Raw genomic sequence first — 15,040 nt, forward strand, 5'->3', positions numbered from 1 at the left:
TCTAATACTGTGTGCAGAAATACTGTACTGCATATCACTGCACATTATTAATTAATTGGACTAGGAGCCATCTATTACAAGCCTTGAATTCTGGTTTATTTAATTTCTTTCCCAGTTCAATAGCTTGCTTTGCAGAATAGATCCAGAAATTGGCTTGTTCTTTGAAAGGTCATGAAGAACCCACTCTCACAACAGTTCATTTATTTCCACATAAACAGTTGCTTTCTGGTTCCTATTGTGTCACCAATATTGGCCGCACACCACTCACTCATTATGATTTTTATTTTTTAAAGTGTCACACCTGAGTTTTCCACAACTGTACTTCAATGTTATTTCACATAGACTTCGTTTCTAATTTTCCTTTATCTCGATAACTTTTACTTCTTCACTTAATGTTAATGCCACATTTTATGCAACTTTTTTTTTTTACTTGGAAATCACTACACTTGCGCTCTGTTTAGCTACGACAGTATACGGGTGTGAAGTGTTGAAAATCTTTGAAGGGACTCATCTGCCTAGTCAACAGAGTAATAAAATTTATCACTGACAGGCCAACACACCCTCATATTATACCCTCTAGAATTTTACAAAGAAAACTTGTTTTTATCTTAGTGACCTACATATTTCGTATAATCCTTGAAATTACTCGCTGTTTCAAAATATAGTTACAAAATATAGTGTGTCCAAAATATTGTTTCCGTTCTGAACAGTAGCAGATAGTTTCCGTTTCCGCGTTGGACAGTTTCCGTTTTATTCAGGAAAAATTACACATAATACATACAAATTTCGCCGGGACCAATAAATTGTTTTGAAATAGACAGGATTCCGGATTATTCAGGTTCCGATTTGAACAGGTTTCACTGTATATACATTCAATACACTTAACATGACAATACATGCATATTTAAATCTTAACTCTAGAGACCACACTCTTCCAATAAGTACCATAATGGCAAAAATCTAATAGAAAATACTCAACATTAAAACTAAACCATGGCTCCAGAGCAATAGTTACAGTCGATAGCATTAAGGTAAGAAGTAAAAAATGCGTTCATTTCTTCAAGATCCAATTTAACTGTGTTGGGTTGGGCCTAAAAAATTGTCTGGCAGCAATAAAAAGAAGGAAGCCGTGGAGGCTACTGAATTGTTACATCAGCTAGAAAAATTTGACACCTTATTTTATTTGGTATTTTTAAACGATATTTTTGCTCTTGCAAATTCATTATTGGAAGCACCTCAGTCTCCAAAAATGGATATTAGTAAATGTTCGTCCTTCATTAAGGCAATGATATAAAACTTTTCAAAGCTCTGAAACGAAGAAAAATTCGACAATCATGTCAAGCAATACACTTTGTAATCTAGCAATTCTATCCATTGAGAGGGAGAAAAGTTGGGATTTGTTGAAGGATCCACCATCAGCGATCGACAGATTCATTGCTAGGAAATCTCAACAGCTCCAGTTCACCTTATGAAGCGTTTGTGTAGATATGCCTTGCATGATTGTTTATCATAATTTTGCATGTTATTAAATGAGACTTCCGAGAATGAGTTTCAAGAGAGTTGAAGGCAGCGGCATTGTCAGGAGATGGGTCAGGTACTTTCTAAAGCCTGCATATCTGACCCACCCAAAATAATTAGTCTGCCTATGCCACTGCTTGTGACCAGAATATTGTACGAAATGGAAATATAAAAATTGAAAATTATCCTCTGAAGAGGTGGAAAAATTCAAATATCTTGGAGCAACAGTAACAAATATAAATGACACTTGGGAGGAAATTAAATGCAGAATAAATATAGGAAATACCTCTTATTATTCGGTTGAGAAGCTTCTGTCTGCTCTCAAAAAAACTGACAGAACTTATAAAACACTTATATTACCGATTATTCTGTATGGTTGTAAAATTTGGACTATCACTTTGAGAGAGGAACAGAGATTAAGGGTGTTTGAGAATAAGGTGCTTAGGAAAATATTTGGGACAAAGAAGGATGAAGTTACAGGAGAATGGAAAAAGTTATACAACACAGAACTACACACATTGTATTTTTCACCTGACATAATTAGGAACATTAAATCCAGACATTACAATGGATTTGAGGGAGGTGGGATATGATGGTAGAGACTGGATTAATCTCGCTCAGGATAGGGACCGATGGTGGGCTTATGTGAGGGCAGCAATGAACCTCCGGGTTCCTTAAAAGCCAGTAAGTAAGTAAGTAAGTAAGTAAATCCAGACATTTGAGATGAGTAGGGCATGTAGCATGTACAGGCGAATCCAGGAATGTATATAGAGTGTTAGTTGGGAGGCCAGAGAGAAAAAGATCTTTGGGAAGGCCGAGACATAGATGGGAGGATAATATTAAAATGGATTTGAGAGAGGTGGGATATGATTATAGAGACTGAATTAATCTTGCTCAGGATAGGGCAACAATGAACCTCTGGGTTCCTTAAATGCCACAAGTAAAATAAAAATTATAAATTATGATTTATTTAACGACGCTCACAACTGCCGAGGTTATTTCAGCATCACTGGTGTGCCAGAATTTTGCCCCACAGGAGTACTTTTACATGCCACTAAATCTAGGGACATGAGCCTGTCACATTTAAGCACACTTAATGCCATCGACCTGGCCAGGATCGAACCCGCTACCTCAGGCACAGAAGGCCAGCATTATACGAACTGTGCTACTCAGGGTGACACCGTAAGTAAGTAAACCTGCCACAAAATGTCATCCTTACTGCTATCCATGTTCTTAGAAACATAGCACTTTTTGAAACGCTTCACAATTGACTCACAGCCATCCATGGTGTAAATATGTAATGGATCAGTAAGTGTCCACTTCGTTTTTTCCAATTTGCTATTGGCTACTGGTTTCAGAGCACGGTCCGTTTAAGCAATAGTCTTCAACCATTCTAAACACCCTGGTGTTCTATTTCAAGCACAAAATGGTTGCATGACTGAGGAATTTATGGTTGACTGCTTTAGGTTTGTTGTAAATAAACCCTTTAAGGATAACATGCGCAGAGTATATGGTCAGTTAGTATAGTCTCCACGTCCTATAAAGTAGACTTCTTTTATCAACAGTAATCTCACTAGACGTTTTGATTTATCTAGAGAAAATCAAAACTCTAGTGGGATTTAATTGACTATTACACGATTAGAAGAAAGTATATAAAGATTAGAAGTAACGAAGTACTCCAGTACAATAAAATATTAATTGACTTACGAAAATACAACTGTCTTCAAATGTATTATTGTACCATCTCAACATTACAAATATTACGCTAGATGCATGCTAGATGGCAGTAGTGAGCAATGCCTTCTCGTCGAGAAGTTCTCGATCTATTATACACGATGGCAATGTTACTATACTTGAGAAGGTCTATGTTGGCAGAGCTACCTGATGTCTTGGGAAGGGTCAGGGAGGGTGAGTTGAACTAATCCTATGACACAAACACTTGTATAACAGCACTTCCTCTTTCTTTCGTCCCTCTCCCTCATCAGCACATCTGGAAAGGTTGTCAGTGGTGGATGTTATTACAACTATGCGTTAGCGACATTTTTCAGTGTAATTTGAGAAGGTGCCTATAATCATTTTATAATTATTAAAATGTTAGAAGTGTTGTGCTTTATATTAGGTCTACTTGTCCTAGTGTTCGTGATTCTTGGTTTAGGAATAAGAGGAAAGAAACTGCAGTCTGACGCCAGGGATATAGTGTGCAATGTACATAAGTTTTTCGCAGAGGAGTATGATGCCTTGAAAGTCGGAAATCCTACAATAAGAGTAGTCGAAGTAGCGAAGCGAACTGCTGCTGCATGTGGAGTATCTGAACGCACTGTTTACCGTATTCTAATTGAAAAGAGAGAAGCAGATGAATCAGAATGAAAAGTGTCAACTCCGGGCAAAATGTGGCCGCAAAGAACTCCCACGAAAACCAATACAGACTCGTTCACTGCGGCCGCCATCAAGAGGCAGATTTACTCCTTGTATAAAGGTGATTTCATTCCGAGTGTGGAAGATATTCGTGATGCTCTCGATAAGTCTGGGTTATTTTCTGGCAGCAAATGGTCGGTATGGGAATTACAAAAAAACTTAATTTCCGTTACGCTAAGAATAACTTCGGATGGAAGCTTCTGCTAGAGAAACCCAACATAATTGCTAAGCGATTCCATTTCTTAAGGAGGATGCGCGACTTAAGAATAACCGGCCGCCCTATCGTTTACCTAGCCGAAACATGGATAAACATTAATTACACGAAGAGCAAAATTTGGGGTATGTGACGATAGTGAACGTGCCCTTAGGAAAAGGGGGATACTTATTATTGTGCGTGCTGGATCTTCCTCTGAATTTATACCAGGAGCCTATCACAGTTTTAAGTCAAAATCTACCAACGATCCCTATGAGGAAATGAACGCCGTTAATTCCAAACATTGGTTCGAAAACAACCTCCTTGCGAACATTCCACAAAACAGCATTATAGTAATGGACAACGCCTCTTACCATTCTGTACAGTTAAATAAAGCTCCCACTTCTGCATCTTCTAAATCAGACATGCAGTCTTGGTTACGTCAGAACAACATAGAGTATGACCCAAAGGCGACAAAAATCGTACTGTACGACATAATAAAATTAAATGGTAAGGTACGAACTGGATACCTTAGCTCAAAGTGAACCATACCGGCATACCGTAGTACGACTGCCATCATACCACTGCAACTTTAGTGTCATTGAGTTCATCTGGGCACAAGTGAAAAATGATGCCGCTAAACACAATGTATCTTTCAAATCCAGTGAAGTTCTAAAATTAGTTAAGAAGCGTTGTCCAAGATCACGCCAGAGAATTGGAAAAATGCGTGTGAACATGTTAAAAGGGAAGAGAATTTTTATTGGGAAAGGGATGGAATGATTGACAAGGCGGTGGATCGTTTCGTAATAAGTTTGGACTCTGATAGTGACAACATGAAAGTAGAAGAATCCGCCACTGCATATACAGATAATTTCATGGAGGGTTTCTGTCTCTTGCCACCATCCCCCCCGCAGAAGACCGGTCAGCCACGGAGTGAGTGAGAGGTAAGAACTATATCTTTCTCTGTCTAAATTTCTCTGCCAACTAAAGAATTCTATACTATAGTCAAGAAGGCTTTGTTGATTCAGTTTCATTTTTATTAAAATGCAACATTCCACTTCAATTATCCGAATCCCAGTAATCAACGTCACTTGACAGATGATTTTCAATAAATCTTAATATTAAACAATCTCTGATACGTGACTATCCATAATATCATATGGCAGAAGCTATAACATAACCTAAATAATATACACAAGTGTTAGAAAAGCTTTAATTAACGATGATGACATAAAAAATAAACATGAATAATTTTAAAAGGAATAATTATTGAATGTACAATTTTCAAATTTGAATGTGGTTGGTGCTTCAATTGATGTTATATTGGACGTGTGCGTAATAGAAGTGGAACTCGTTGATTTAGGCCTACATGGTGTATTCAACTTATTCAGGGTTTCCGAATGGTGCTCTTCATTTATTTGCAAATCGGATTTCAGAAGATGCACAGGTATGATAAGTGATTTTTATTAATTCATGTTCTTGAATGCCAATGCGAGTCATATTTGAAACTGCTGTGCATCGACTGGAGTGGTTTGTAATTTTATATATATATTTTTTTTTTTGATGTCCAGAGCAGCGCAGTTTCAAATGTTGGCAAACAAAGAAACAAATGCTAGGGACGCGATAAAATTAAACAAATGCTAGGGACGCGATAAAATTGTGCGATAAGCGGCCATGATTGGTTGAAATACGTCCTTTCGTACCGTTTTATTGGTCAAAAGTAGTATGACGTAGTAAGAGTGTAATAGTCACTGAAAAATGCTAGGCTGCGATTACAATATTATAAGAATGGTTTTCACACAGCTGTTTCTATGCAAAAACATCGTAATAGATTTGGACTCATATTGTAATCATCATTACCAATATCATTTTACTTTTGAAGGAATGAATGGTGACTGCTTCTCATTATCATACCTGCACTACAGTGCCATCACTGTCTCTAACTGTCATGTCGTAATGAACTACTAAACCTTCCAAATGTTTAACTAAGCATCTTTGGAGATATCCACTCCTACTGGTTTTCACAGCTGTATCAATTAAACCCTGAAAATAAGAAATGATTGTGTTTAAATACATACATGAAAACAAGTATCAGTATTTCCATGAATACTGTGAAATATTGTGGTTAAATACATACATGAAAATAAGTACAGTGAAACCTCTCATTTACGGACATCAAAGGGACGTAACAATCTGTCCGCATCTGGGAGGTGTCCTTTATTGGGAGGGAGGCTTCCCAATCGAACAGTAAATTCATAATATGCATTATATATCCCTCCACGCCTTAAATGAAATGTATTACTGAAGTTTAATTCTAAATACGGTCTACTGTACTGCAGTAAATTCTTTGCAACTTTGAACTACAGTAGATAAGACCGCAAAAGGAAAATACAGTACTGTACTATGCAATTTTATTCTAGGTCTACAGTTATGCAGTACTGTAATTTACAGTTTTCAACTTAACCTTTACGTTCAGGTGCCACGTCTCTTGAAACAGAACAACTGATTGAAGTGAAGAGAATAATCCTACTAACCCTATCATGTGTTGAATACAATTTCACGATCGCGGAAGTCTTGGACCCATCAGACAGGTTAAATTTAATGACTTTGTTTATCCACCCGCTTCCAGCTAAGAAGGGGTAGCCGGCTGGGCTAGTGGTAGCCTATGAGACCCTTATTGTCTTCTTTCACGTTAAGGAATTTCTGTGCAGTTCTCAAAACTACATTTTCCATTTTTGTAACACATTAGGTCTTCAAATCCAAGTTCTGTCTGCAGTCAGGAGGTAAAGCAAGTTTTTGGGACTGTGAAACAGCTGTCCGTGTCCGTGTCTGAGAGTGTCCGTAAACGAGAGTTTAATTTATCATTACTTCTATATTATTTCAGTTGGGACATAAAAATCTGTCCGTATTTGAGAAGTGTCCATATCTTGGGGGTGTCTGTAAGGAGAGGATTCACTGTATCAGTATTCTCATGAATACTGTGAAATATTGTGGTTAAATACATACATGAAAACAAGTATCAGTATTCTTATGAATACTGTGAAATATTGTGGTTAAATAGATACATGAAAACAAGTATCAGTATGCTTATGAATACTGTGAAATATTGTGGTTAAATACATGAATGAAAACAAGTATCAGTATTCTCATGAATACTGTGAAATATTGTAGTTAAATACATACATGAAAACAAGTATCAGTATTCTTATGAATACTGTGAAATATTGTGGTTAAATACATGAATGAAAACAAGTAACAGTATTCTTATGAATACTGTGAAATATTGTAGTTAAATACATACATGAAAACAAGTATCAGTATTCTTATGAATACTGTGAAATATTGTGGTTAAATACATGAATGAAAACAAGTATCAGTATTCTTATGAATACTGTGAAATATTGTGGTTAAATACATACATGAAAACAAGTATCAGTATTCTTATGAATACTGTGAAATATTGTGGTTAAATACATACATGAAAACAAGTATCAGTATTCTTATGAATACTGTGAAATATTGTGGTTAAATACATACATGAAAACAAGTATCAGTATTCTCATGAATACTGTGAAATATTGTGGTTAAATACATACATGAAAACAAGTATCAGTATTCTTATGAATACTGTGAAATATTGTAGTTAAATACATACATGAAAACAAGTATCAGTATTCTTATGAATACTGTGAAATATTGTGGTTAAATACATGAATGAAAACAAGTATCAGTATTCTTATGAATACTGTGAAATATTGTAGTTAAATACATACATGAAAACAAGTATCAGTATTCTTATGAATACCGTGAAATTGAAAACAAGTATCAGTAAAACAAGTATCAGTATTCTTATGAATACTGTGAAATTGAAAACAAGTATCAGTATTCTTATGAATACTGTGAAATATTGTAGTTAAATACATACGTGAAAACAAGTATCAGTATTCTTATGAATACTGTGAAATATTGTGGTTAAATACATGAATGAAAACAAGTATCAGTATTCTTATGAATACTGTGAAATTGAAAACAAGTATCAATATTCTTATGAATACTGTGAAATATTGTGGTTAAATACATACATGAAAACAAGTATCATTACTCTTTGTCCCTTGTGGCAGCTCACGAATAGCGAGATTTCTAAATTCTGTAACGGTTCTTTCAAACTGCTCTAATTTCTGTTGTAGCCATGACAGATCAGTGATTCTTTTTTTTAAAACTGCTGAATTTAAGTTAGTGCATGGCCTGTAGTAAAATGTAAGGAATGACGTTTGAGCCTACCTGGGGCCTCTTTAAATCTGCAGTGTTGCACTAAAATGCTTATTTCTCGAAAACCATGTATCAGTTTTACATAAAATAAACACATTCTTAACCTAAAAACCTAAAGAATTAAAGTACAAAATGAAGTCAAATTTAAAAGTGACAAAATTGATCATACCAGTCATACCTGAACTGTTGAAAAAGGCGTAAAATGAATAAGAAAAAAATGTGTCACGTTTATAATACCAATTTTTTTATCCGTACCTCTCTTCCAGCCATACAATGGAAAAAAAATTCCTGTGGCTTGATACCAGTCATGAACCTGCCATCCACAAATCCTCCGGCCCTTGGCGACGTGTTGTAGCGAGGAAAGCTTGGGAGTGCCTTGCCTGACGCCATGTGCGGAGGCCTCTTGCCTTCCAGTTCAATCTGACCCAGCAGGCAGGAGATCTGCATAGCATTCACAGCTGAACCCTTGGCACCAGTCTGAATCATAAGCTGCAAGTTATTGCGGGGAAATCTCTTCAAAAGCCCCCCTGGAATGCACGCCCTATAGCCAGAACAGATTAAATGATGTTAGCACATTTTAAACTTTTTTTTAACCTGTATTTAATTTCAAATTGTAATTTCATTAACATACAATAGTTACATGCTGCATATCAGTGCGGTGTGCGGTGTCTGCTTCCTTAGGGTAGGCTTTTCCTTTAGAGAGATAACTCAATGTCACTACTACGACAATATTTTATAATCCAGCTTTAGAAGTATATTATGTATTACTTACTGACTTTTAAGGAACCAGGAGGTTCATTGCCACCCTCACATAAGCCCGCCATTGGTCTCTATCTTGAGCAAGATTAATCCATTCTCTATCATCATATCCCACCTCCCTCAAATCCATTTTAATATTATCTTCCCATCTACGTCTCGGCCTCCCTAAAGATCTTTTTCCCTCTGGCCTCCCAACTAACACTCTATATGCATTTCTGGATTCGCCCATACGTGCTACATGCCCTGCCCATCTCAAAAGTCTGGATTTAATGTTCCTAATTATGTCAGGTGAAGAATACAATGCGTGCAGTTCTGTGTTGTGTAACTTCCTCCATTCTCCTGTAACTTCATCCCTCTTAGCCCCAAATGTTTTCCTAAGCACCTTATTCTCAAACACCCTCAACCTATATTCCTCTCTCAAAGTGAGAGTCCAAGTTTCACAACCATAAAGAACAACCGGTAATATAACTGTTTTATAAATTTTAACTTTCAAATTTTTTGTCAGCAGACTGGATGATAAAAGCTTCTCAACCGAATAATAACAGACATTTCCCATATTTATTCTGTGTTTAATTTCCTCCCGAATATCATTTATATTTGTTACTGTTGCTCCAAAATATTTGAACTTCTCCACCTCTTCAAAAGATAAATTTCCAATTTTTATATTTCCATTTCGTACAATATTCTCGTCACGAGACATAATCATATACTTTGTCTTTTCGGGATTTACTTCCAAACCTATCTCTTTACTTGCTTCCAGTAAAATTCCCGTGTTTTCCCTAATCGTTTGTGGATTTTCTCGTAACATATTCAAGTCATCCGCATAGACAAGCAGCTGATGTAACCCGTTCAATTCCAAACCCTCTCTGTTATCCTGGACTTTCCTAATGTCACACTCTAGACCATATTATGTATTATGTTCATTAAATTATTCTAGCAGATTTCGACAATGAGCACAAAACTAATCAAGAAATAACACAACATTTTAAAGAATTGTATATTGTTTACTTGAAGGAAAACTCCATTCTTTCCTTTTGCTTCATAAGCTCATTGATACCATCACTGTAAAATGTTGCAGAATTTTAAGTGCTTGTAGCTTCTTCTTCTTCTCTACTGACATCAAGGCTGGGTTGTTCAATCTTTCTTACTCTTGAGTCGATCGTTCAAGTGATTTCATTCGACTGATGCTAATGTGTTGGTTATGAACAAAACAAATGATGTCAACTCATACAGTTCAGACTGCTGTGTGTAGTCGCTTAAATTTCAGTTCATGAGGATATTTACCACGAATAATTTTTTCATATTGATTTATATTAAAATATTGAAAATATGCCACCTATTTTTTATGTTTTAATTTCACATCCACGATTCTGACATAGGCTTTCCCACAGTTACAATTTCGCTTTTTCATTGAAAGAACGGCAATCAAATGACTTTTTCAGGATTTATTCTATTGTGTACTTATTTTAAGTCATTATATGACACTCACCCTTCAATTTACACTTTTGCATCAATAATGAAACATTATTCACTTCTATTTTTACATACCAATACTCTTGGAATTAGAAATCACTGCCAAAGCACATCTGCTTAGCGCCTACTGGACCGACATAACAAACCAAATGGTTGCATACAGAGAGTAAGCAAGCCAACGAGGCAAGATAGAAGACAAGAGAAAACGAGTTGCGGCATACATGATCATGGTTCTGATAGCTGACCATACAGTAGAGCTCGTTGCATTGCCTGCAAGACAGCGCAAAGTTAGACTAGCTTTGAAAGAAAAAGTAATTTATGTAAAAAAAAAAAATGGATATTTATTAGCTTCTGAAGCTAGTAATATCTTTAAATAGAATTTATTGTTAATATTAATAAAGCCAGGTTAGGTGCAGCATACATAGCCTATCCTGAATGAACGCCATTGCTGTATGATTTTTCTGCTGTGTCTTATTCTGTCTGTTAAAGTATCTTGTATCAGGCAAGATATGAAGACATTTTAGACAAACTAAAGTTGCATTAACAATTTGTATATAATTAACATATCAACTATAATGGTCAATCACAGAATACGTATATGTCAGCACAATTTCAAAACAAATTTTATAATACAAGCCCACTGGAAGAAGTTATAAAAATGGAACAGAGCTATACACATTACTAGGCATCTATATGACAGATACTGTAAAATACCTCGTAACCGGCACCCAAATATCCGGCAATACCAAAACAATGGCACTTTTGGCAGGGCAAAAAAAAAGTTCAAATCTGTCACATTACTACAGTCTGGACTGTCAGTGTTGCCACATTAGGAAGTTCGCACAAACTTTCGTTTTCAGTGAATATTCAAACATAAAATTTGTTTATTATGTGTTTTGTGTATTGTGTGATGTGTTTTAACAAAAAAATCTACACAGTTTTTATGTTTATTTAATTATGTTTGGGCTGTCAGTGTTGCCACATTAGGAAGTTCGCATGAACTTTCATATTCAAACCTAAAATTAGTGTATTATTTGTGTTGTGTCATGTGTTTTAATAAGGAAACTCCACACAGTTTCTATGATTATTCAGTTATGAGCAAGTGATAGAGAAATAAGCTTCACATGGCTCCAGTTTCAACATTTGGCACCATGAAATACGTACATATTGGTATTTATTCAATTATCCAGCAAAATCTTGTATCCGGAACTAGCCTGGTGCTGGATATGAGGGATTCTGCTGTAATGATAATATGAAGTCCCTTTATGTGTTGCTGGAAAGGTCATGGTAAAATGATGAATTGGTAGGATGGCAGTCTAAATGGGAATAAAGCAACTCCACCCCAACTGTAATCCTTGCCCAAATCTCCTTCTTCGATATAGGCATAAGCCTGCTTTTCTTTCCAACTTATATACATAATGTATATATTGATAATAATACAAAGCTTTCTAATATATTCTCTTTGGTCATCCTTGTTCCCTTTTCCTTCCTAGCATCTTTTCCCCTTTTTCTGAGGAGGGCATGAAGGCTTGCACCTCAACCTGAGGCATATTGTGCCATTCATTATGGAAGTCGTCAGAAGTACACTGCTGTGAGTATCGCGATTCACTGTTTGGAGCCATGAATTTAGCTACAACCCCCACTCTGATGGACTCAGAAACTTCTGTCCCTTTGTGACTTCAGTAGTTTCCTTTGCTAGATGTTATCTGTATGCAAATAATGGTACTACCACAGTCTAGTATATACAGTCACGAAGCTTGAGTTGTTGAGGGTACTAGGAACAAAAGACTGTGCCAGTACTATTCCGTATTGTCTGTGATTAGGTGATAGTAGCGATCCCAGTGGTTAGCAACTATCTATGGATGGATATTCCCTACGTATCAAGCTTCGTGACTGTATATACTAGACTGTGGTACTACCTCCCTGCTGCATCCTATATATTGACCTAAAGATCATGTTACTGTAGGTATCGTGATTCACCATTTGGTGCCATCTATCGATTCAGTCGCACATCACTCATGTCCAACAGTCTGTTATGAAAGCCTCTCCAGCCCCCTGGGACTTATGCAGCTCCCTCATCTGTGTGGAAATAAAAGCACTACATCTGCTGCACCTTCGATCAGCCTGAAACTACTGAAAGGTGATAGACCATTCACAGATATGACAATAGTCACTATGTAGTGTAGTCTTATAATGGTTGTAAAAATCTCATTTGAGTGGAATTTTATACTTTGTATTCAGTATGTAAGTCTGACTGCGTACAGTCATGAGTAATGTTACGCAGAATATAATGTGTGAAGTAATGGGAATCATTCATCTGATGATACTGCAATCATTATGCGTAATGTTCGAGATGATTCATCACCTGTTAGTTTTTCCTATTGTGACAGCGACGTGAGATTCGAACTCACGACCAGCGTCCCGCATGAAAGCAGATCGCGCAGGCTCCACGGAACATTGAGTGACGTCGCGCGGTGGAGAGAAGAGAGAGGGTGTATTACGTCACGCGACGAGTTTGCGCGCGCATCTGGTGCTGGTAGAGAGGAGAGGCCCCTGGATTTCTCTGGAATGCCATCTCTAGAGACGGGTGGAACCTTCGAGGCTACGTCGCTGTAGTTATAAATTACGGTCGCGAAGGAACGACAGCAGTTTCAGAGTTTTCAGTTATTCAGTCAGTGAGAAAGCCAGAGCAAGCAAGCCAGTCAAGCCAACCGGAGTTCGACTCGAGTGTGCGTCCGCATCTGCGTCAGCATCCGAAGGCCTGAGTTCGAGTGCAGTGGATCGCAGTTGGAGGGACCTGAGTTCGAGTGCAGTGGACCGCAGTTGGAGGGACCCGAGTTCGAGTACAGTGAACTGTCTCTGAAGGTCTGTGGTTCGAGATACTGTGGACTCGAGTGACTGAGATAGAAGAACTGTGAACTGAGAACTGATAGTTCTGATTTGTAAATAGTGCTTTGTAAATATTAGTTAAGATTAACAGTTCATTGTTGTTCGTACTAGTCCAAGTAAATTGTCATTGTCGTCAGTGGAGTGCTATAACGAATACTGTGTTGAGTGAAAATCCAATTGTTGACGAGAGCGTTAAGGTGAATTGTAGAAAGGAATTATTGTTGTGACGAATAAATTACATTGTTGTTACTAAATAAAATTCACACTGGTGTCAGAAGTGGGATATTATCGACAATGGAGAACCTACAGCAGATCCTGCAAGCCATCGCAGAAATGAAAGCAGAAATGAACATGCACATTAGTGAAGTAAAAGATAACATGAACAAGCACATCAGTGAGGTTAAGAACGACATAAGTGATGTGAAAACGGAGATGAAAAGTGACATAAGTGAAGTGAAGGGCGACATAAGTGAAGTGAAAACGGAGATGAAAAGTGACATAAGCGGAGTGAAAGGCGACATAAGCGGAGTAAAAGATGACGTCACTACGCAAATTGAAAGCGTTTCAGCCCACGTAGATGGAATTGTCGCCATCGTGAAAGACGAACTCAAAGCCGACCTTGACAACCTAAACAAGAATTTTACAACTATAAACGAGGCAGTAACCGAATTGAGGCAGGAGGTAGACCATTTCGACGGCAAAATCCGCGATCTCGAGCGCCGTCAAGAGCAGACGAGCGAATTGCTGGACAAGACGAGTGAGGTGATGGAAAAACATGCTGAAGAAAACAAGCACATCCTCGCGTTGGTGGATCGCCAGGCTAGAGAACATAAACAGATAGTTGCCGAGGAGGTTCGACGTGCCATGCAAGATGCGGCCACAGAGTTGAGGACTCCATATAGTGCCCCTGCGGAACCATCGGCTTCAGCCAGACATCACAACGTCAAGACGCCGAAGTTCGACGGTACGACGTCTTGGGCGATATTCCGTCGCCAGTTCGAGGCCATCGCAGAGCACAATGGGTGGACACCAGCAGAGAAAACTACTCAGCTGCTGGCCGCGCTTCAGGGACAGGCGTCGGAGATTCTTCACAGCGTTCCAGAAGATGGGACAGCCGCTGAGATAATGGCGGCCTTGGAGGGACGTTATGGTGACCATCAACTTGCGGCAGCGTTCAGGACCCAACTGAAAACGAGGGTCCAACAGTCAGGCGAGTCCCTGCAAGAATTCGCGATGGCGGTGGAACAACTTGCCCATAAGGCCCTCAGGGGCCTACCTAATGATTTCATCGCTGGAGAGGCGGCCTACACCTTCGGCAGCGGAGTTCAAGACCCGGAAATAAAACAACAGCTACTCTTAGCAGAGCATCGCACCATCAACGCAGCTCTGGCGGCGGCCCTCAGGATGGAGGCAGCCAAGTTGGCGGCGGGAGTCTCAACACCGCACTGGGTCAGGAGCGTCACGGCGACGGATGCTGGGGGGCGCCAACCGAAGCCACCCGAGCGGCAGAGGAGAGGAGCGTCA

The 15,040-nt window shown here is 38.2% G+C and overlaps 1 pseudogene; it reads right to left on the reverse strand.

Moving 5' to 3' along the window:
* LOC138705798 (DNA-directed RNA polymerase I subunit RPA1-like) overlaps positions 1-15,040 on the reverse strand; it is a 164,016-nt pseudogene that overhangs the window by 59,340 nt on the left and 89,636 nt on the right.

The sequence above is a fragment of the Periplaneta americana genome, chromosome 9 (genome assembly GCF_040183065.1).
Source record: "Periplaneta americana isolate PAMFEO1 chromosome 9, P.americana_PAMFEO1_priV1, whole genome shotgun sequence".
Classification (NCBI taxonomy): domain Eukaryota; kingdom Metazoa; phylum Arthropoda; class Insecta; order Blattodea; family Blattidae; genus Periplaneta; species Periplaneta americana.